The sequence below is a fragment of the Oryctolagus cuniculus genome, chromosome 9 (genome assembly GCF_964237555.1).
Source record: "Oryctolagus cuniculus chromosome 9, mOryCun1.1, whole genome shotgun sequence".
NCBI classification, from domain to species: Eukaryota; Metazoa; Chordata; class Mammalia; order Lagomorpha; family Leporidae; genus Oryctolagus; species Oryctolagus cuniculus.
Window position 1 is genome coordinate 121,699,579 of NC_091440.1, and position 25,392 is coordinate 121,724,970.

The following is a 25,392-nucleotide window of genomic DNA, read 5'->3' on the forward strand; positions in this document are numbered from 1 at the left end:
TTTCTGACCACAGTGGAATGAAGCTGGAAATTAACAACAAAATAAACTACAGAAATTACAGACATGGAGACTGAACAACATGCTATTGAATGAATAATAGGTCATAGAAAAAATCAAGAGGGAAATCAAAGAATTCCTTGAAACTAATGAAAACTAAAACACAGCACATCAAAACAAAAATGTAGTACATTATAAGATACAGCAAAACAGCATTAAGAGGAAAGTTTGTAACAGTAAGTACCTACATTAAAGTTTCAAAAAACAATCTAATGATGCATCTGAAGGACCAAGGAAAGCAATATCAAATACAACCCAAAACTAGTCAACGAAGTAATAAAACTTAGAGAACATACAAAACAAAAAATGTAAAAGACCATACAGAAGATTAATGAAGATGTGTTTTTTTTAAAAAAAAATTTTAATTAATGAACTATTAGACTAATCCAAAAACAAATAGAAAGAGAGAGAGAGACAGACAGACACACACACAGACACACACACTTAAGGGGCAGTGCTAGGCCAGTGTTCCATATGAACCAGTTCAAGTCCCGGCTGTTCCACTTCCTGTCCAGCTCCCTGCTATTATGCCTGGAAAAGAAAAATCATTGCAAGATGACCCAAGTCTAGCATCCCTGCCACCCATGTGGGAGACCCAGATGAAGAGATGAGAGTTAAATCAATATAATCAGAGGTGAAAAAAAATAAAAAAAAGATTTACTACTGGTATCTCAGAAATACAAAGATAAAGTAAGAACCATTATGAACTATTAGAAAATTTAAAAATTTAGAAAATTGGATGGATTTCTGGATATGCAAAACTTAACAAAAACTGAGGCACAAAGACTTAGTTATTCATCTCTTCAGACTTTCTAAGGATGAGAATGAATAAGTAGTAAATAGTCTCCAATAAAGAAAAGTCCAGGATTAGATGGTGTCACTGTATAATTCTATGAAACTTTCAAGAAAGGACTAACAGCAATGCTTCTTACACTATTGCAAACAATTGAGAAAGATCAGGGATCCCTTCAACGCTCCTTCTATAAGGCTACCACTACGTTAATTCCAAACCCAGACAAGGGTACAACAAAACAGAGAACTAAAGACCAATGTTCATAGTAAGTGTAGACGCAAAAATCCTCAATGAAGTATTAGGAAATCAAAGCCAATGACACACCAAAAAGATCATCTACCCTGACCAAGTAGAATTTTTCCCAGGAACTGCAGGCATGGCTCAACATATGCAAATCAGTAAGTATGATAAATCACACCAGCAAAATAAAGGATAAAAATTATATGATTATCTCAATAGATGCAGAGAAAGCATTTGATAAAATACAACATCATTTCATCATTAAAAAAAAAAAAACCTTTAGAAATTAGGTATAGAAGGAATATACCTCAATAAGGAAAGGCAATATATGACAAGCCCACAGCCAACATAATATCCAATGGGGAAAAGCTGAAACCATTTCCACTAGCACCTGAAACCAGACAACAATGCCCACCTTGACCAGTTTTATTCAGTACAGTTCTGGAAATTTTAGCCTGAACTAAGCAAGAAAAAGAATTTAAGGAGACTCAAGTGGGTAACACGGAAGTCAAATTATCTCTGTCAGTAAAGTTTCAGGATACAAAAATCGACACATGAAAATCTTATGCATGAATGATGATCTGCTTCAAAGAATTTAAAAGAACAATTCCATTCACAATGGCTATAAAAAATGTAACTAACTTGGGATAACTTAAACCACAGATGTGACAAAGATTTTCACAATAAAAATTATAACACATTAATCAAAGAAACAGAAGACAAGAGGAAGTCACAAAAAAAAAAAAGGAGAAAATCTTTATATCCATAGTTTGACATAAATGTCATCAAGATGACAGTCCTACACAAAGCTATTTACAGATTTAACGCAATCCCCATCAAAACGTCAAGGACATTCTTCATACAACTGGACTAAACATTCCAAATTTAATATGCAAACACAGCAGACCCCAAATAGCCAAAGCAATGTTAAACAACAAAGCTGGAGGCAGCACAATACCAGATCTCAAGACATGCTAAAGGCTATTGTAAACAAAACTACATGGTACTGGCATAAAAATAGATATGTAGAGCAATGCAATAAGACAAAAACCTCAGAAATAAATCCACACATCTATAACCAACTAATCTTTGACAAATTTGCTAAAAAGATTCCCTGGAGAAAGGACAGTCTGTTCAATGCATGGTTTTAGGAAAATTGGATTTTCACATATAGAAGTTGGGAATAAGACTACAGCCTTGCACCCTATACAAATATCAACTCAAAATGGATAAAGTATCTAAATTTAAGACTTGAAACAATCAAGAAATCACAGGGAAAGTGCCACAGCACTTGAACACTTGTTAAGACCTCCAAAGCACAGGCAAAAATAGAAATGGGATTACATCAGGTTAATGAGCTTCTGTATTGCCCAAGAAACAAAGTCATGATACAACTGACAGAATGGGAGAAAATACATGTAAATTCTACATCTTATAAAGGATTAATACCCTTCCACCTGCGGCGCCAGCATCCCATATAGGCGCCAGGTTCCAGCCCCGGTTGTTCCTCTTCCAGTCCAGCTCTCTGCTGTGGCCTGGGAGGGCAGTGGAGGATGGCACAAGTGCTTCGGCCCCTGCACCAGCATGGGAGACCAGGAAGAAGCACCTGGCTCCTGGCTTTGGATCGGCGCAATGCTGGCCATAGTGGCCATTTGGGGAGTGAACCAACAGAAGGAAGACCTTTCTCTCTCTCTCTCTCCCTGTCTATAATTCTACCTGTCAAATAAATAAAAAATTAATAATAAAGGATTAATATCCTGAATATGCAAGGAGCTCAAGAAAATCAACAACAAACAATATAGTTAAGCAATGGGCAAAGAATGTGAACGTTTTTCAAAGAAAAAATACAAAAGGCTAACAGACAGGGTTGGGCCAGAACAATGCCTGGTGCCTAAAACTCAATCCATGTCTCCCACGTCAGTCTTAGGCATCCCAGTACTTGAGTCATCATCTACCACTTCCCAGGATGTACTATCAAGAAGCTGGATTTTAAGTGGAAGAAAAAGTAATTCAATCAGTACTCTGATAGGAGATCCCAGGATCCCAAGTGGTGGCTACAACAGGATGCCCTCCCCCGAACATAAACTTTCAATCCAATCATTAGTGTTATGAAATCCTATCCAAAATTCAGCATATCCTTGAGCAAAGCTAAATTTATTCAAGTTTTAATACGCATGCCAATGTATTCACCAAAGATCTGAAGTAAAAAAATCAGTTTCAGATTTAGAAAATCAAATTCCAGTTGAAACTTTCAAGACAGACAATCCAATCTCTGAAGCAGGTGGAACTAACTCGGAATTGATCCCAAATTCCATTAACAAAGCGGAATAAATCCACCAATACCCACTATGTACCACACATGTGCACATCTGCACATGCACCTACACTTGTTTTGTTGAGTGTATCTGCAAATTACAGGATCCCAAAGAGATTCAAATAAGCTATAAAAGAGAACTGAAACATATTACCAATTTTCACAAAGCCTAATGGGCAAATGCCTTCAGAACGTCACTGCCTACGATGAGGCTTTCCAGCTAGCAGTTAAGATGCCCACATCCCATAGAGGAGTGCCTGCGTTCAAGTCCCAGCTAAACTCCCTACTGCACTTTCCTACTGGTGTGCAGTCTGGGAAGCAGCGGAAGATGGCTACGGTTACTGGGTCTCTGCCACCCACGTAGGAAACCACAAAGGGGTTCCTGGCTCCTGGCTTCCGTGTGCTGTAGGCATTTAGGAAGTCAAGTCGTACATGAGAGCTAGCATGCACCGGGTCAGTCCATTCATGTCTCTCAAAAATCCTTAACTCTTACAATGTCACTGTCTGAAACATCAGTCAGCATCATATGGCCTATAGTCCAAATAAACTCATTCTGTGAACTCAAAATAACTTTTAACAAACATTCACAAATGCTTGACAGAGATAATAACTTTGAACCAAGAGTTAAGAGGATTTCCCTCCAAATTTCTTTTTCTCATTAGTTAACTGATTGTATAAAATTTACTCTATCGTTATTATATTTTGAGCTATGTCAAAATACTTTTGTAAACTCTTTCTGAAAATGCTTACGTAATAGGCTGTTTTCCTTTGCAGTCTACAAAACCTGAAGTATTTACCCGATAGCCTGTCTGACAAAAACTTTGCTAACACCTGGTTGAAAATAATTTTATCTGCAGAATTATTTTAGCTGCGCCTACTTCTAGCTTTTATGGTATGCACGCCATGTATGCATTTAGGGTGTCTCACGTAACTGTTTACATAAAAGATTTACAACTATCTCCTAATGCTTCCTAAATCACCACCAGGCAAAGACCACAGTAACTACCCCCTGAAAACAGATTCCGATGGAAAGCTCACAATGATGGGCAGTATTTATCTCACTTCAAAGTAAAAGGGAAAGGAGGTACCACTTTTACCCAATAATTCAGTTCAAAAAAATTAAAATTATAACGCCCAGCACTACCGGGAACATGGACAAGAAAACCTATTTCTCCATGAACTATAGCAGTATTAAATGATGCAATTTATCTGCAGAAACAATTTGGCAACAGATAACAAAATGCATTAACATGTTTACAGTCGGACACAGTAAATCCACTTCTGTAAGTCAGAAAATACGAACACATACTCTTTCAATAAAATGTTATTTACAATAATGACTACCTTAAAAAAAAAAAAAAAAGAGCACTGTTAACAACCCTACCATTCACCAGGTACTAGAAGTGAGTAATCCTGTCACTGTCTTCTCTGTCACACCTACAGAGCTCTGAGTACTTCTTTACATCTGCATCTGGCTTTAAGAATTTATGAACTTTATTCTGCATTATGGCAATATTACACTTGGGCTACCTCTGCATTTGAAGGGCCTTCAATTTTTGTAATATTTGCAGGCAAAGAAAAACAAGGTATAATATTGTGAATAAAAAAATCTGTATGGGCACTTCAAAGCCACCTATTTTTTTTATCTTTTATTTAATGAATATAAATTTCCAAAGTACGACTCATGTGTTACAATGGCTTCCCCCCCCATACCGTCCCTCCCACCCACAACCCTCCCCTTTCCCACTCCCTCTCCCCTTCCATTCACATCAAGATTCATTTTCGATTATCTTAATATACAGAAGATCAGCTTAGTATACCTTAAGTAAGGATTTCAACAGTTTGCTCCCACACAGAAACATAAAGTGAAAAATAATAGATGATTTTTTTTAAATGATGATGAAATCAGATCAGACCTATTGTCATATTTAATCCCAGTGAGAGTCAAGTTGGGAATTGATAATTTCTTTCTTTCTTTTTTTTTTTTTTTTTTACAGAAGATCAGTTTAGTGTACATTAAGTAAAGATTTCAGTCGTTTGTACCCCCATAGAAACACAAAGTGAAATATACTGTTTGAGTACTCGTTATAGCATTAAGCCTCAGTGTACAGCACGTTAAGGACAGAGATCCTACATGAGGAGTAAGTGCACAGTGACTCCTGTTGTTGACTTTACCAATTGACACTCCTGTCTATGGCATCAGTAGTCTCCCTATGCTCCGGCCATGAGTTTCCAAGGCTATGGAAGCCCCTTGAGTTCTCCGACTCTTATCTTGTTTAGACACGGTCATAGTCAAAGTGGAGGTTCTCTCCTCCCTTCAGAGAAAGGCACCTCCCTCTTTGAAGACCTGTTCTTTCCACTGGGATCTCACTCACAGAGATCTTTTTGCCAGAGTGTCTTGGCTTTCCATGCCTGAAATACTCTCATGGGCAAAGCCACCTATTAAAAAGAGAACATAATATAGGTTTGTAGGATAGAAATAGAAAAAAAATTACTAATTGACAGAAGTTTTAAAACTTGTTATGTTTGCAAAACTTCTAAAACCAAATGACCGTGAAAACATATATTAAAGTACCTCCCAAAATATTTTGAGAGGCCCTTGGACAAGCTTCATTTATTTTAACTTCACCTTAGCTTCTTGGTCTATGTGGCTTCTTACCAATCTCCTAAAATTTCTAACTTTTAAGCCATCTATCCAATCATACCAAAGATTTTCTAACATGAAATTCTAAACATACCCTTTCCCTGCTTGAAAGCCTTGCCTGCCAAGAGGATAACCGGTGCAACTTCCCCCTCCCCACCACGGTACCGTGCCCACCTACTTCTCTCATCTCATCCCCTGTTGTTCTAGACACGCTGCTGTATTTACAGTTCCTTGTGATGCTATTCCCAGCTTCCTAAACCTTCCAAGACGTTCTTCCCTAAGATTGAAATACCATTCTCTCCTCTTTTTTGGCTGATGAATTTCTATTCAAGTTTCTATTGCAACTCACCTCTTCAAGCACTCCCAGACCTGACAACACAGTTCCCGTAACCTCTTTGGCCTCTTTCCCCTGGTATTGCATTTCTCTCCTGTTAGAAGGTCTCATTCACTGTCTGTTTTCCCTGATAAATTAAAATCTCCTTCAGTGCTAGAACCTTCCCCTAGCCACGTCTAATTCCCAAGAGCCTGGACTGAATAAGTGTTCGGCAAGCCTCAATGGAATGAACAAAATGAAAAAGGAGAAACAAATACAGCCACAGATGAAGACACACTCTGAGAAATGGGTCCTTAGTGCTTGCTCGGTCACACAAACACCGCAGCATGGCCGTCTCAGAATCTAGCTGGTATGGCTCAATAAGCTGATGTGACTTCTCGATGGAATCAAGAAACACAGTGAATGGCAGACTTCTGAGGTTGCTGCCAGCCCAGCAGTACGAGGTTTTACAGCAAACTTACATTTTTGTTAAGTAGAAGCAACACAATACAATAATAACAATACAAAGCTGAAGAGAGCCCACATGCCAACCCATAACACAGCTGTTTATTTCTATGACCAAGTATGATATACCATACATAATTGTATGTGCTATACTTTATACAATTGGCAGTGTAAATTTATACCAGCATCACCACAAACCATGTACGTAATGTGCTGTACTATGATGGTATGATGTCTATGACGTCACTAGGCAACACAACTACTGTCCAATACATGGTCCATGGTTGAACAAAACGTTATGTGGTACATGACTGGAAACCAGAAGGCTGGGTCTGTTGCTTTTGGTTACTGGTAGTGAAAGCAATTTTTTAACCCTTATTTAAAAATATTTTTAGTGGCTCCATTTGCTTTTACTAATGGGAGATTTAATTCATAATATAGAAGTTCTTTCATGGTCAACTAATTTTTATTAGAGCTGCTATTCAAGTCTCTTCAAACCTGCACATCTGTACCAGGCTTACTCACAAGGCCAACGTTTATTTTATGGAAATTATCTTTCGATTCCCATACACAATTATCTTAACAAATATCCTGAGTGCAGCTTCGCTAAAATGTATTTTTCTTAAAAGTTTCTCAGTACACTTATTTCTCAGTAAGTGAGCATCTATCAGAGTTTTGGCAAGAAAAATCTTACAACGGACATTTCTGTACATTTATACTTAACGCCATAACCAAAAGGACTAGTACATTTTCGTTTTATTTTACCATCTAGATAAATTACATTCATCTGCTTAAAGCCACATTCTTGAATCACTAATAGAATTCCTATCTCCCACCTAGGATGCAATTCTTATCTCCCACCTAGGATGCACTAAGAATTGTTTGAAAAAGGAAAATATCCGTAACAATCTGATAACTCTCCTAAATATAATCCCCATTGAGGTTGAACATATTTTCTCCTTTTTTGGTTAAGCTATAATTATCATTATCCAGTAAAGGCCTACAGGAACTTTAGAGCAAACAGTTTATCCTTGTTCTTTTGCATGATTTAAATGTGTTGTTTTATTACACATTGTTTCAATATGCCCTACATGAAGGAGACCACACACACAGCATATTAAGACATGAATACAGGTCAAGAACACCAAAAAGGCAAACCACAGCCCACAGGAGTAACACCACCAAACTCAAGTTGACATAAATTTAGGAGCTGAAGAACTTCTGGAATCCTGGTATAATCCATACTTCAAGTCCAGACATAGTCAGTGTTAAGACGATACTAGATTGGACCTCTCTACAGATACAGAAGACTAGATGTGAGTCCCTGCGATGGTTCAACCTCATGTGTCAGCAGGCGCTGCTTTCCTGGATGGAGCTCTTCTCCCCACTGTGCAACTTCACAAACCATTCCTGTCTGAGATGAAAAGTCCTACAGTACAAGGAACACAAGCTTTGCAGTCACACAGTCATGGTGCACAGTCTCTACACCGGCACTTCCGTGTCTGTGTGACCTATACATGATGGTGCGTCTTTGAGCCCTGTTAGGGGTTGAATTAGACTACCTCCCACCAAATTCATTTGTTGAAGCCTTAACCCCTGTGCCTCAGAACATAACCTGATTTGTAAACAGTCTTTCTGAATGTAGTTTGCACAGATGAGGCTGTTTAGCATGTGCCCTAATGCAATATAACAATTGAACTTAGATAAAGGAAAAAATCTGGAGAGGATGATAGACACAGAGGAAAAATAAAGAAAAGAGACAACGGGACAAGACAGCCACCTACAAGCCAATGAAAGGGACCTGGTACAGATTCTTCCCTCACTGCATTCAGAAGGAATCCAGTCTCACAACACTTTGATTTCAGACTTCTAATCTCCATAATTTTCAGACAACAAATTTATGCTTTTTAAGCCACCTCATACATGGTGTTTTGCTACTGCAGCCCTAGCACGCTGACACGTCCAATTTCCTCTGATGCCAGACCCTTAATATAAAGCATGCAATGTCATTATAAAGATTTAAAAAATCTTATGTAGGTACTCAGAAGAAGGCAGGCAATATTTATTTTTCCCTATGGGATATAATACTCACAGTATTTTACCTCATTTCTTTCTATCTTGCTTCTCTCCTCCCAAATAGCCCATGTAGCATTAGACAACTATTGACAAGGCAGGAACATGGATGGGGAGTGTTGATTATTGGACTGAGTTTCAATACCCTAAGGATTCTAGGGAATTGGAGTAATTGCCATGCACACATACACACAAAAATAGGCTTAGAAGAAAACATCCTATGTATGAACTAAGCTAAGCACAAATATAAAGTTATATGCCTCTAAGTGGCTTCTCTAAAAAAGACAACAACAAGCAGGACTAATGAAGTGATGCCAAATGAAGAACTGGGGATCCAGCCCTGAAGAGGTTAGTACCTCAAAACCTTAGTACCACAGTATCTCAGATGCAATATCAGATTGCTGGAACATGGCTAACCGAGGGTCCCAACATAATTTGAATTGGTCTATAGAAGAAGAAAAGTTACATTTTTTTGCAGATAGACAAATGACATACCTGCCACATATGGGGAGGCTTGTCCACGATTTCTAAGGATCCTCTTGAAGTGTGTATTTGTACCACAGTTTGATTAAAAAGCCTAGAAGAGAATTAAAAATCAAGTCATTCAGAAGCAGAGGCATGGTGTGTGTAGACAGGGTTTTCAGTCTTTGAAGTCTTTTAGCTGTTTTGGAAAAATAGTGAATTGCAATAATTGACTACTTCAGAACCCTTAAAATCTTTAAATTCTGCACAGAAAGATTTAGAGCAATTGGCAGAAGATGAAAAAATACAGTGAATCAGCTTGTTTTCTTTCTTTCTTTTTTTTTTTTTTTTTTTTTTGATGAAATGCTCCAAATCCCAGACCATACAGCAAACAAAAAGTAGAGTGGGATTTTAAGTTTCTTATCTAAGACATGGAATTTTTTTTTTAAAGTATCAATTCTATTTAGGATAACAGAAGAAGAAAATATTCAGGTAAGGGAATAGATTAGGAGAGGGATGCTACTTCAGGTAGAAGTTTCAAGGAACAACCTACCTGATAAGTTGATTCTTGTGCTAAAATCTGCATCAAGTAAAGGAGCAAGCCAGAGAGAGAATTCTAAGCAGGGATGCAGTAACAAGTAGGAACTGTGTCTAAGAACGTCCACGGACATCTAAGGGCCTCTGGGGCTATGACACAATAGGCCAAGGGAGAGAGAGAGAGGACATGAATGAGGTTGGAAAGGCTAGGAGGTAAGAAATTCCCAGTTGTAACTGTGCATACGTCTATTTCTCTTTTCACTTCCATTAGCTTTTGCTTTATGTATTTCGCCACTCAGTTACTAATGCATACCAAGGTAGGATTGCCATGCTTTTTGGTGAAGCCATTTTGTTTTAATTATGTAATATTCCTTTCTGTTGCTGTTAATTCTCTGTTCTAGAAAGTACTGTATCTAATCTAGCAACTCCTGATTACTTTTCACTCATGTTTGCCTGATACATGTCTCTTCATCCTTTCACTTTCATCTGCCTACATTATCGTCATATTTGACTATCTTACATACAGTTAAATGCTACTATTGCACATTCTCTGACCATATATCTTTAATTGTATTTTTACCATTTATATTTAATGCATTGTTGACTTAAGTCAACAAAACGCTTAAGTCTGCAATTTTATTTTTTGTTTTCTGTTTTTCTTTTACTTTTCATTTCCTTTTCCCACATTTTTTATAATTTAATTTTTGCTTATCTACAGTATCTTTTAATCTATTTGAAAAGCTTTTCAGTGGCCCTCTAGATACACAGCAATATAAATACATCATAGCCTACTGATGTCATCATTTCTGTTACTTTAGTGTGTCATGAAATAGTGTCACATCCTAATGAGTATTTCTGAAACTCAATCCATTGGTACAGGAAGAATTTAAACATCAGAATAGATGTAGTTATGTTAAATATTAACCTGTCCACCTCTCTCACCCATACAACTAGAACTACACACACATTAATATACTCTCTAAAATATAATTGAGGAATGAGTCAGGTGGAAAACAAACAATAATTAAAAGAATCTCGACTCTGATTTGAAACTGCCAGACTTCTATCATTTGATTGATGCTATTTTGGAATAGACAACTTTTGAAGGTAGTATCAAAGATAATATGTTTTCTGAAACATTAAAGTTAACAGAAATCTGAAAATCTTTCAAGTCTGGACAGGATTTTCCACCAATTTTATTTATCACAACATGGACCAAGAACAATTCATATTCTGTTTAGAGTGTAAGCAGATTTAACAATGATCCAGCCTAGTGCTCACCTTAACAATTACTCAGACTTGGGTTCATCTTTCATAGAAAATAAATTTTAGACCGATGAAGTTACCATTCACAAGGTCATGGATGAGTCAGTGACAGAGCTGGGCAAGAATCAAGATCTGATGACACTGAGCTACATAATATGAAATAAAAAATACTAACTTTTTATATAAAGGGTATCAATAGTCTGCTTTGGAAAGCAGTTATGTTTCATTTCCTTCAGGAAGGCAAAATAAGTACATGGCAGATGGAATATCATCACTCATCTACATTGGAATTCAACCAGGATACTGGGGTTTAAAGCTTACCCACTTGCCAAAAGTAGCAATAGATAACAAATCAATCAACCTATCACAGACAGTACTGCTGACACTAACCCATCAGAGGTTTCAAAGATGGAATTCATAGCATTAACACGTCCATTTCCATTGTCCATCAGTGAGATTTTCCCATTTATAGAGGGTACTGGAAAGTAGCAAATTTGAAGAACACAGGGATATAGCCACACCATACAATGTTACTTACTTTAGATGTAAAACACTTGAATGTATACAAGAGACTGAATCATTTCCTAAAATATTCGCTATGTTCCCTGATTCATTTTATGAAGGATAGAGCCTTCAGCATGTATCTGAGTGACAGACTTCCCCTTTTAGTCATGAAATCTTCCGTGATCCAAACCAAAGAAAAAAATTCTTGCTCATCTCCCATTTATATTCACAGATACTATAATTAAATAATAGTTTCATTTACTTGGGCTCAAATCCATTAATTTTTTCCTTATTTTTACTCATTTCTCTTCTCTGAAATGTATCCCAGTATTATTATTATCTTGGAGCACACAAACACACAGATCTACGAATCTATAATGAGGTTTTTTTTTTTTTTAAATAATACACTGTGCTTTGATTAAATGCCTAAGTCGCTACTACTCAGATGTTGTCTAAATATCAACAAATACCCAACACCACTGCGGAAAAAGTCAGCTTTTAATCACTGACCTCCCAGCCAAGTCCATGTATCATCTTTACTTCAGGGAACAACTTGGTTCACAAGCTAACTTGGGTTCCTTGACCTGCCGCCTGCACAGGTTGACCACACTAGTGCCGTGCACCAAAGGCGGAGTTCAAACGCCCTGCTGCTCCAGCCCAGTGTGCAGGCCACATGATACAGCATCACTACACACCAAGTACAGAGGGAGCCATCTGCTTTCCTGACATCCATCGGAGTCTCATACAACGTGGAGCACGAAAGGGAAAGGTGAGTGAAGGTGCTCAGCACTCCAGTGGAGAAGCATCTGAACTGCAAAGGCAAGCTAAGCTAGATGGCTACCGCTGTGTCCAACTCTTCAAGCAGACAGGACTTCCACACTCCTGGACCGCAAGAGATGAAGCCTGCAGAATCTGCATTCCCATGTCCAGTGCTGTGCTTTCACCAGGTGCCTTTGAACTTCCCTCGTCAACAGAGCTGCTTCGCCTGTGGTTTCCTTTTTTTTTTTTTTTTCCCCAAGATTTCTACTCCAAACCCCTGCACATTTAGAACAGTGATCTCAGAGGCATTTCTACCACCAAAGAAAATTCTATTGCTTTCCTTTGTCCCCTGGGGATGGGATAGGAAAGGGAGAGTGTGAATGCCCCAAACTGGCAGCTGAAACCCAAACAGCTGATGGAAGCTCCTAACATTTTTCACTAGTTCACTGAGTAAATCCCCCTGCTAATTTAGAAAATCCTTTGTGGTTTTTCACATTAAAAAGTAAAACAGATATGCCCTCTGCTAATGTTCATGACTAAAGATAAAGTTAGAATTATCTGGTTAAAAAAAAAATCAACAGATGAACAGAATCTCTCTTCCATATAGGTACAAACTGTTAATAGGAAGACAGTTCATTAATCCATCTTCCACTGTTAACAGGCCACCACTTGTTTTTATGTAAAATGTGTTCACCCTGCTAGCCTCAGTACTACCATGGATCGAATGGAAACTCTAAGATAATCAAAATTAACTAGTTTGGGTAAGATATCATAGTTTTTTAATACTTTTTGAACCACAAAACCATTATCCCTGAATGGATGCCAAAATCCAGAAAACCCATGAAATTCTATATTCTAAAAACTAAAAGTGATCCCAGATTAACCCCTTAGCTGACTTACTGAAGACTGAATGGATGAACATAGCGTGATATACCTACCAACCTATGGGTTAGGCTCATAAACACTGGTTCATACTACAATTCCTAGCCCGAACTCAAAGTACCCAGCGATAGCACAATGTGAATCCCCCTTCATCAGTGGGAGAAAATTTCTGGTTCCAACTTCAGTGTCACAGACAAGATGGTCGCAACCCATCTCTGAGTTCTAAGCCAAATTATAAATATATTGTTGAGCAATACCAGCAACGTACGTTGTTAGATGTTGTGTAGAAAACAAAGTCATTAAAACTTAACTAATGAAGAAGCTCTAAGCACTTCAAAGTTGGAAAAGTCATTAGCAGACAAAGACCTGAAATCAGGGATGCATTCCAGAAGGCCAGGAAAGGGGTGTGAGTATAACACACAGCCTTGTGTGTCAACATATAAGAAATACCATCTCAACATACAGTAACATCAAAGATTTTAGAAAACTCCTCTTGGACACCTGCAACTTTGGGTCCGGAAGGAGAGAAATTCCAAGACTTGGAGCTTGATGGAGATGGTGGGTGGTCTCTCCCGAGCATAAAGATGTCCAGAAGAACCTGAAGAACAGGGCATGCTGGCAGGCCCGAGCAAGAGCAGGGCAGGTCCTGGATTTAAGGAAGATATCAGAGATAACCAGACCCACACTCTTTCATCGCAGGAGCTCCAAGAATCAGGTCGCCAGCACCCACAGCCCGGTGATTCCTGGCTTATTTTCCCCAGGGTGGCCAAGTGTTTCTCTGTTGAGAGCTCTTACTCCAGCTCACATACATGGCCATGAATCTCCACCTTCTACTCAGTCATCTTGTTAGACAATGGAGGGCGCTTTCCCTGACCAAGTAACTATTCCTCTGCAATTATCTCCATTCTAGCAAAATAACATCACAAAGTTTAGCTGGGTATGGTATCTTCGTAGCCTGGTGGAACCATGAAGGTATTAAAAAAAAAAAAAAAACCTAGGTAGGGGGCTGACACTGTGGCAGAGTAGGTAAGGCCCGAGGTGCTGCTGCCAGAGGTGCCAGCATCCCAAGTGGATGTCAGTTTGGGTACTGGCTGTGCCATTTCCAATCCAGCTTCCTGCTAATGTACCTGAGAAAGCATCAGAATATGGCTAGAAAGCTTGGGCCCCAGAGCCCACACTGGAGACCTTAAAGAAGCCGCTGGCTCCTGGCTTTGGATTGATCCATCTCTGGTTATTTGGGGAGTGGGCCAGCAGAAGGAAGAGTCTGTAGGTATGTGTGCTTATGTGTCCCACCCTCTACAACTCTTTCTTCCAAGTAAATAAATACATCTTTAAAAAAATACCTAGGCAGAAAAAAAAAAAAAAAAAAAAAAAAAAAAAAAAACACACACCACCACCATGACTATGACTGTGACTGTGACTGAAATACAGCGGTGGACAGCAAATCCAGTCACCTAATGTGTAAGAATTTCAGATAATGCTTCAATTCCCGATCTAGGTAGAAAAGTTGAGATTATATGAGTAAGTAGAAACAATGATTATCTGAAGAAAGCATCTGAAGATAAACAATGAGGTCTCTACAGTGGGATTTATTTTTTTTTGATATTCAAAACACAATTGATATTCAAAATACAACTCAAATAAAGATTATATAGTAAAGCAAACTTGTAACCAGCATCAACTCAAGTTCATGCCTTGGTGAATCTCCTACCTACCTAGATCTTGCCTGTAAATTAGAAATAATGCTTACCAGATTAGGTGTCTACACAGCAATTCACTGAAAAATTGTATCACCCGATTTTCAGACTTCATGGTTCAGTTAGGGTTGGCCCATGTCCCCTCTCGCTGTACTCTAGGGATGACTGATCAGGCCTTAGCAATCAGTTCTGGGAAGCCATGTGAGGCTCACTTCCCCCTATCAATGCTGGAGTGATCTTTCTTTCTATCCTTATTGAGGACAACTCACAATCAGAAATGCCCACTGCCAAAGATGCTTCCTAATAAAAAGCCAATGAAGAAGAAAGCTTAGAGATGGAACACAACACTGGAGACGGATGCACGGATATCCTGAGAGCCTCAAGACTGTTTTCTAGCATCCCCACTTATTCCCTTTCTTGCTTCAACTCTTTTGAGATAGATTTTTATCTAAGCTACTACATATATGTGAAAAAGAAATGAGATCGTGCCTGCAAAGCATCTGTTACTGTGTTGGGCATACTTCAAATGCTTAATAAGTGTGAGCTATTTTTATGTCCAGAATGAAAGACTCTTTATACTTCCCTTTCCAAGAAAATGACATGAAAAGTAGATAATTTTCATGGGGCTCATTAACATATCAAGGCTTTCTACCTTCAAAAAGGTCATAATCAATAATACAAGATGTTAATAACAGCCCAAAGACATAAAGTAGAAGAATCTTCATAAGGCAACAGATTATTTGACAAATGAATTGAACAGAAAATAATACTTAAAGATTTTCAGAGGCAGGCGAGTGGAAAGACCCTTAGACAGAACTGGTCACTGAAGGGATTAAGAGAGGTATCATTTGAGTTGTGTTTGAAGGAATAGGAAAAACGTGCAAAGGTGAAGAGAAGGGCAGAAAATGTTAGGGTCACGGTTCTAAAAAACCCAAGGAGCAGGCTGGATCCCAGGACACTACACCTGAAATAGAGGGTTTTCAAGAGAAGACCAAGGAAGGACAGCTGGAATCCAATAATCACTGAACATACCTCAAGGTCAAGTTTTATCATCTTTTAACACAAGCTGGTTTTCACCAAGCTCATCCAGATATATAAAAGGGTGACACTACATTATCCTCTCATTCTTATTCAGTGAAATGCTAATAGTAGAAATCAGAGGAATATTTTCAAAAACTTTTGCAGCTACACATTTCTGATGCTTCATGTTGATTTTCATTTCTTACTCCAACTGTAATTGAACATTTTTTACTCACATACTATAGTGAAACAAATGAACATCCATACACAAACAAGCTCTATAGCATAATGTAATATATATTGTGGCTTTTCTCCCCAGTATCTCTTTACCAGTAGAGCATTTTGTGAGACGGACTCCATACTTTAGGGTGAATCTTGCTCAATTTAAATCAATTGCCCACTCTAAGAGATGACTGTTTGCTCAAACTCTGGTTGTCAGACCTGGAATAGCAGATGTTGCCTATATCCAACTAAGGAATACTGGTAATAGACACAGAGCTGAAGGAACTGTTGAGATTAAGAGCTGAAAGCACAGGACACAGCCAAGTCAATAATGTGCCCCACCTCTCATGTCTGGCTTTGTGAGATATTATCTCCATTGTTAAATCTAGGGGGCCTCTTTCATTAGAAAAATACTCAAATAGCTTCTAATATGCCCTAATTTGCAAATGGCAGTGATCCAATAATGAATCTAATCTCCTGTCTAATTAGTCATAGGCTTGCAGAAGACTGTAAGAAGTAGAGATCAGAAGGTGAACAGAAGGGATGGGCTACCTAGGTTTCTGAAAGCTTTAGTGCAGGAGATGGAGATCCAATTAAGAGAAGTAGAACTTCATCTTCTCAAAGGATTAACTACTTGTCCTAGTCACCCAGATTGGCTCAGGCACTCCTGTCAAGCTAGGGTCCTCCAAAACACATCGCAACCAAATTTCTCATGAACAAACACTGGTCTCATGAACAAACACAGCTCCACTCGAGTCTCCCTTTCTACTTTCTCCTACACAGCTGCGAAGCAGGGGCGATTTGTTTTCTGATCATAGGAGAGGATGTCAAAGTTCATCAAGTGCATTATGAATACTATAGCGGCTGGCGCTGAAGCATAGCAGGTGTGGCCTGTGATGATACTATCCCATATAGGTGTTTGATTAAGCTCCTGGCTTCAGCCTGTCCCAGCCCTGGTCATTGCAGACATCTCAGGGAGTCAATTAGCAGACTGAAGATCTATCTGTCTCTCTCTCTATCTGTCCATCTCTCTCTTTGGCTCTCCTCCTCTAACTCTGGCTGTCAAGTAAATATTAATAATATAAAAAGATAATAGCATAGAAGTCTCAAAAAGCCTTTTTTTAATATCCTTTACCCATAAACTGTTTAGAGTATCCTGTTATTAGTTAAAAGAAAAAAAAAAGCAGGTTTCTATAAAGTAGTTCCAGCCTCAGCTATGTTACAGACTGTAACTTTCATGTTTCATCACCCAAAACCTCTTTGGAGAGCAGTCTCTAGGAGTACAATTACCCATTCAGGCCATCTCTGATAAAGGATTTATTAAGTCAGAAAAATGATAAATTTGGTAGTGATGGCTCCCTGGTTTAAAAAAAGCATACAAATGTTGAACTACAGAATATACATACTTACATAAAAGCAGTATGTATGAGACAACAACTTTTGAGGGAATTTTTGCAGCTGATAAACATTGGTAAATGGTTATGAAGACTACGTAGTACATACCAGCATTAAATATCATGCTAAACAATAAATGCAGAGTTCTATGGATAAGAGGCTGTAAAGACAGTGAGTTGTAGCACATTTGACAATCACTAGCCAAAAGAGAGCCAAATATAAACTGTGAAAGATGATTCCGCCATAGTGTTAAGCCAAAGAAATACTATGATCAGAAATATTTCCAGTGTGTACATTATGGTTGATAGTTAGATGATATATTCCATTCCAAAAAAATCCTCAGATATACTAAGACCATTTAAAATGCCATTGTTTTGACGTGAAATTTACCAGTACAAAATTAATACTTCAGAACATCAGGTATCTGTCTATTTTAGGCCTTTAAATGAACATACCACTAACAATGGACATCCCCAGAGTCAAAGAAACAAGACTTTTTGGAGAAATGGATGAATCAGAATACATACAAGATGAGCTTAGAACATGGCACACGTGACGTAAAGAGGCTACCAAAGATGACTACAGTTATAGTCAAAGTACTCAGGAGCCAACCTAACGAGGTTTCTACTGGTCAGAGATAAAAAAAAAAAATCTGAGCTTCAAAGGTTAAGAATTACAACAGATCACGCCCATTCAACTTGGCTTATATTCACATATTCACAATATTATTTTAAAGGAAATACGTGGCTACCCTCTGAGGATGACAGGAAGCTAATGTATTACGTTGAGAACTGGGTAAGTAAGCCCTGCCTACATGAACGGTATCATCAGGTAACCATATAGTAGACTGGGAGGTGTGTCTTCATGAAATTATTATGGCTAATAAATGAAAAACAAAATGACCTAATTAGGCTTTTTCTACTTTGCGACCCTGAATGAATTAGATCTAAGCAGTATGCATCAGTGCCTGTTCACATCAACAAACACTGACTACCAAACATTTTGTTCCTCCTGATAATAAAGCACACCGCTCAGAGAACTGCAAAGGGATCAAAGCTGTCTGATTAAGTCTCTGGAGCCAGCTGCCAGCCTCCAGAAAATATGAAGGACAGAGGAACTAGTAAACTGCACCGTGAGTATGCAGCCAACAAAATCCACACTGTGTGGCAAACCGCAGGTTAAATGTACTGGATACGTGCATCACAATTTAACTGAAGAGAAACATAGAGGGTACCTATCAACTAAAAAGAATTTCAACAGCATCTTAAAGATATTTAATAGGAAAATTTATACTATCTATGGGTTGATAACTGGGTGATAAAAGGAAATGTAAGGAACCATCCACTGATGATTACGTCTACAGAAAGAGGTGATTAGGATGATGTACACGAGGGTCTTCTAGAGTTATTTGCAAACTTCTATTTCCTGACCTGGGCGGTGGTCACCACGGTGTTTATGTAACAATTGCTGGGGCGGACATGTGGCACAGGATCCCAAAGGGGGGTGCTTGCTTCAAGCCTCCACCCTGCTTCTCCTTTTCTTTTCATGCTAGTGTGGAACCTGGGAGGCAGCATCGGAAGGCTCAGGTGCTCATCCTGCTATACAACCTGAGACCTCCATTCAGTTACCTGCCCCTGGTTGCAGTCTTGCCCAGCCCTGGGTTCTGGCAGGCATTTGGGGAGTCAACCAATGGATATAGATCCTTTTCTCTGTGTTCCCTTCTACCTTTCAAATAAAATATTTTTAAGCTTTTATTTTAAAAAAACCAAGGAATAAATTGTATAGTCACTGGTGTTTTAATTTTATTCTGCAATATAAAGGAAAAATGAAAATTAAAGAGATAAAGAATAGCCTGTTATGCAACTCTGTGTCATTAACCCTTTTTTTATTAGAAGTTTAGTTACTTATTTTTTATTTGAAAGGGAGAGAGACTATGACAAAGATGTCCCATCTGCTGCCCAAGCTAGGAGCCAGAAACTCAATCCGGGTCTCCCATGTGGTACGTGGTAAGGACCCAACTACTTGAGTCGTCACCTGCTGCCTCCCAGGGTGCACATTTGCAGGAAAATGGATTCTGAAGCAGAGCTATCATATTGTATAGCTGAAATACTAATGACCTCCTTTCATGGCCTGCGCAGTATCTTTGTTGGCAGTTTTTATTACCTGTCACTTGGGGACAAGGTTATGATGCTGTTCCCCCTAGCAGTAAAATAGCTCCTGCTTTGGGTCCAACACATTCCTATTAGCTTCTTGATTGCTACCCAATAAAAGTCAAGATAAAAACTTTTGATAATGCTGTTAACACCAATTGGTTCTAAATATTGCGTTTTGTTTCAAAACATGAGACATTTATTTTATTAAAAGCAGGTTCTCTTTATAGATCCTATCAAGCAAGATTAGACTATCATACCAATTATAATATGTCCATCTATTGCAAATCAAATAACCTTCTTTCCAACCCAGGACACTCAGCTGCATTTAGTATCACCAGCCCTCATCAAACCTGGACAAAGGCCATTCTTTTGCAGAGTTTGTCATTACTGCAGGTTGGCCACAGCTGCCACTTAAAGGCTCGCTATAATCCCATCTGTAAAGGTTGACTGCACAGTGACCTTAGTCAAGGTAAAACCTGTTCCATAAAACCCAAGAATACTGAGGTCTGTGGAAGTCTAGACAAATAGGTCCATCAATGACTAGGAGGAAAATGCTTATTGTTCTTAATGAAAGCCATTTATTACACTCCTTGCTGTAGTTTCACCCATATATCAAGACTGATGTCTCATATTTCAAAAGCAATCTAAGTAGAATAAACCCATACTGGATATAATCAACATCACTAATATTGATCAATATCTGGTTTTCCTTGACACTCCCCCATGCCAGTGAAATTAGAGGGACCATGTGCTTAGCTCTAACAAAGAAATTTAAGTTGTAATGTTTCTTATTTCTAGAATAATTGGCAGCATTCAAGTCTATAGATCTCTTCTCCCCAGCCTGGTAGATCAACAGATATTGATATGGAAGTGTCATAATGTCATGGAAGTCTGGACAGCTATGCCAGCACGTACAGGATATCTGACCTGTAGAATCGCCCGACCCACAACAAATTTTGCACATGAAATTTCAGGGCTGTTTGTATGATTATCAAAATTCACCCTAACCAAAATGATGTGCTGATATTCTATACGTTCCCAAAAATCCTTTCCACAGTTACCTAGTAAAAGTCCCATGTGTACTGATTTCTTGAGTTCCAACCAAATCTAGCTATGTTTTAGAAATATGAAGATTTGAGGCCAGTGGTGTAGCACAACAAGTAAAGCCACTACTTGCTATGCCGGCATCCCATCTGGGCACTGGTTTGTGTCCCCGCTGCTACAATTCTGAACCAGCTCGCTAATAACAGCCTGGAATAAAAAGCAGGTGAGCATGGTCCAAGTGCTTGGGCCCCTATCACCCAGATGGGAGAAGCTCCTAGCTTTGGCCTGGCTCCATCCTGGCTGTTGCAGCCACATGGGGAGTCCTCTCTGTCTCTCCTTCTCTCTGTAACTCTTTCAAATAAAATTGTAAAAAGTTATGAAGATTTAAATTTTTTTTGGCTTGTGAATTCCTTCAAACTCATCAGTACTTGGTAAGTTATGCTTAAAAACAAGGAGGAAAGGCCGGCGCCGCGGCTCAATAGGCTAATCCTCCACCTTGTGGCGCTGCACACCGGGTTCTAGTCCCGGTCGGGGCGCCGGATTCTGTCCCGGTTGCCCCTCTTCCAGGCCAGCTCTCTGCTGTGGCCCGGGAGTGCAGTGGAGGATGGCCCAAGTGCTTGGGCCCTACACCCCATGGGAGACCAGGAGAAGCACCTGGCTCCTGCCTTTGGATCAGTGCGGTGCACCGGCCACAGAGCGCCAGCCGTGGCAGCCATTGGAGGGTGAACCAACAGCAAAAGGAAGACCTTTCTCTCTGTCTCTCTCACTATCCACTCTGCCTGTCAAAAAAAAAAAAAAAAAAAAAAAAAAAACAAGGAGGAAAAACAAATCTGCACTCATGGATAGAAATGGAATCAAATTTCTTTACTAAACAGGAATGGCAGAAATGTAACATGCAGTAGCCACTCTGAGCCTGGTTCCACCTTAAAGGCAATGGCAGGACACCGAAGAAGTAAAGTTGTTCATGACATTCAGAAAGCCTCTCGAGTCTCAATTGATTCTGAAATAAACTGATAAGGCTTATATTTTCTTGACCTCTTAATCTTTGGAACCAAAAGTACTTGGTAAATGAAATTTGTCTTTTGTGATTTCCTCAAGCCTACTTGTTCTGATTCATCTAGTATACACTATCAAAGAGTATTAAAACTATCAGAGGTCCATTGTGAGATTTCATTAAGGTTCAGCTTTTGACTTTGATGCTTTCTCTTTGAGAGTACTGCAAAAAGTTCATCAAAAAGACAATCAGAATATAAGTTTATTTTGGTGCAAAAAACGCTTGAAATCTACGCATAGCTTTTTCATAATATGTGCAAGATAGGAGCAGTTTTAGAAGAGTCTGACATAGGAATTCTAGAGAAGTTTTAAAGTCAAATTCTGTACCCTTATTTATACAAAGAGCATTTCAGACAGCAAGCAATAAATAGAAATCACACAAAATTCTACTCAAAATTTTACTCAAAGCCTCAGCAGTCAATGGTTCAACATGCCATTCCCTGCAGAACACATAGGCATTTACCTGGGTCATGAACTAAACGGCAGTTGTCTCAAATATTCCTATTCATTATGGGTGCTACAGGAGTACAAACGGGCAAGGTGGTGACTGCAACGTATGGACTACTGAGCTGTATCACTGAGGGCTACCAGATCACTTCCTCCGCCTGCTAGCCCCAAATGACCTGTTGGCTTTTGAGATGCATAGACACACCTGACATTGCACACCATGACGGAGTGAATGCAGACTGGAGATAAGGCTCCGGCATGCATCTGTGGTAGGGAAATGCACTCCATTCCATTTTTTTTTAAATGACAGTGGGCACTAAGTATATAGTTTATTCCTTTAGGTTCCACATAGAGCTTATATTGACACACACACACACATACACGAGTGCAGTGTGTGTGTGTGTGTCTGTAAAATCATTCACCAATCTGCTACCTGCAGCAGCTGAAAAATATGATAGTGGAATTTCAGGGCAAACAGTGAAATGAGCATCTGCAAACTGGAGAAAAGAATCTTCAGTCTGAAGAGAATTGACAGCACAGCTTTAAGAAGAGATAAAGGACTGCCTCAAGGATCTGTCTTGCTTCCTCACTTTTTTTAAAGTAATACCTTCATTTGCATAGTAATAACCCAATTATTGTAAGATTAGGTGACAGCAATCTCATTATTGCTATTTCTACAAAACAGTCGATACTCTATTCAATATCTTTTAATGTTACACACCTTAAAACATAATTATTTCAATATTCCCTCATTCATCTTTAATGTAATTTTCTTTTTGTAAAACCTTGCCATAATTGTTATTTTTTAGCGAAGAAACTAGTGTTTAAACAAGCACTTTTCCCCCTCAGGCTGCTATGAGAACAAGCAAAAGCAACCAATAGCTCCAGGCATTTCCATCTTCCCCATCTCCCCAAGAGTCAGCCACCAGCAGACCAACCACCTAAGCAAGGCTTCTGAAAATCTGTTGTAACGACCTGCACGCTCTCCGCCACAGTACCACTTCCTGTTCTTCTGCACTTCCATCTCCACAGAAGATGCTTCCATAATGAATTTTGGTCTTAAGGCAACTTGTAAAGTGTTAGCAAATACATTCTGCTAAATTTCAAACTGTCTGATCTGGGCTCTTTGCTTTGTGAGCTGTTATTTGCTGTTTTTTTGTTGTTCTTTTTTATTTTTTTTAATCCCAGATCACACTGTAGTAGTAAGCAAAAGAAATTGCACCCTTTCATGACAGCTGACAAACTGGGAAGACCATCTGCCTGCCATAGGTTTACCTGCCACTGGGTTTTTACAGTTACAATTACAAGGTAATCAGGATGGTAAGTGGCTGGTTACAAGATTAACAGCAGAAACAAAGCAAGGAAAGAGAAGGGCCAGAAAGAGGACCATCTACAATAAAGAACTACAGAGCCATACAGTATCACTACAGAATGATATAAAAATTAATGTACAGTGAGAATAGCAGTTAGATTCTCATGAAATAACATCTCAGGGTTGTGGTTTGGAAGCTGCACTTAACACTCCTTGACTATGGCCCTACTGATTTCATCTTCTTCAGGGTGTTAATCTCTGTCTACTTTGTGAATGAACACCCATTATTCAGGGAATCACAATTAATTTGCAGACAGAAGCAACATATTCCTTACTCAGTACCAACTAAGTTTTCTCAAGATCCAAATTTCATCAATCATCAATCTGATTCATTGACATTTTCTAAACGCTGACAGGAATCCTAAGAATCTCAACAGGAATGCTAAGAGCCCAACTGAGCACAACTCTACATTGCATACTCAATCAGCAAGTAAAACCACACTTCTCCCCTCCTGCTCTTGATCTCTGAAGGCAAGGGCAAGGCTGGTCAATCATTATCTTTCTGCACATCTAATGAATCTCAGGAGGTACTTAGACTTTGTCTCTCTTTAAAAAAAAAAAAAAAAAACAATTGGAAACCATTATTCTTTCAAATGAGACTAATTACCATAGACAAATTTTTCCCCCAAACAGAAAATGAAAAATAAAATATCTCATGTAGTAAGCCTTTTACTGGAATTAAGTTGTGTGGTTTAGCTCAACTCACTGGGCTGTTTTTTCTTCACCATCTACTAATAGCATGAAGGACATGAGTCAGACAAATGGCTCATTCAAGCCTTGTCTTTTAGAAAAGCATAAACTCACATGGCCCACGTTGAGTCAGGATCACCAAGTATTATTTGTTCATGGCTAGAGAAGAATATATATTTCTGGTCTTCAAATTTTCAGGCCATGGCTCCTTCCTTTTCCTCTCCCAAGTCTCTGAAACTCCAGAACTCAGGCAAAGAATGGCAGTTGCACTACCATTACTAAGTACAGTTCTGTTCTCATCCCTGTGTAAGGAACACTACCCAGAAAATGGTCAAAGCAAATGAAACTAAGAACAACAATCCAAGATATCATCACAAACCAGGTATCAGACCATGTTCTATTTTGTAGTAACTATCAGACTCTACATCTACTGTTGAAGAATGGGAACTCTGAGAGGTTTATAAAATTGCCCAACAATCAGAGGATACTAAGTCCAGAGTCTAGGCCCAATCTGTCTTTAAAAAAAGCACATAGGTTGCCATCACATGAACCAGCTTCATCTATACGATTTACTTTGCTTTGCGGCCAGACTGTCCTAACCTTGCCTTTGTGAATCCTCTAGACCTCCTCCCTTAGAGCACAGAAAACGTGCAGAACAAGTGGGTCCCCACACAAGTTAGTCACCATTACATTACAAAGATCCATGTTATCTTAACTTCTAGCATAGGATCCCCCTTTTCTGAAACGCTTGCGTTTCCTTCCATTTGTCTTCTCTACATTTGTCATCAACTTACTCATGCCTCCAAATCCTAGGCACTGACCAGCCTTCCGTGAAGACCCATTATCCAGCACCTTGGAGGAGATATCCTCTTCCCTCCACCTGCTATCCTTCAACTTTCAAACTATGTATTCAATGTTGAGTTTTCATGTCATGCCCCTTCAGGAAAGGTCCTGAGGACTTTGTTACCCAAGGTACCTACCTATTAGCAG

General features: G+C 38.9%; 1 protein-coding gene across 13 annotated transcripts in view; it reads right to left on the reverse strand.

Annotated features, from left to right (window-relative positions):
* Positions 1-25,392, reverse strand: part of SOX5 (SRY-box transcription factor 5) — a 1,100,902-nt gene that overhangs the window by 932,468 nt on the left and 143,042 nt on the right. For all 13 annotated transcript variants that reach the window (XM_070049491.1, XM_051850857.2, XM_070049490.1 and 10 more), the window contains one exon: positions 9,395-9,476. The gene's annotated coding sequence lies outside the window, so the exon portion shown is untranslated. The remainder of the gene's footprint in view (positions 1-9,394; positions 9,477-25,392) is intronic.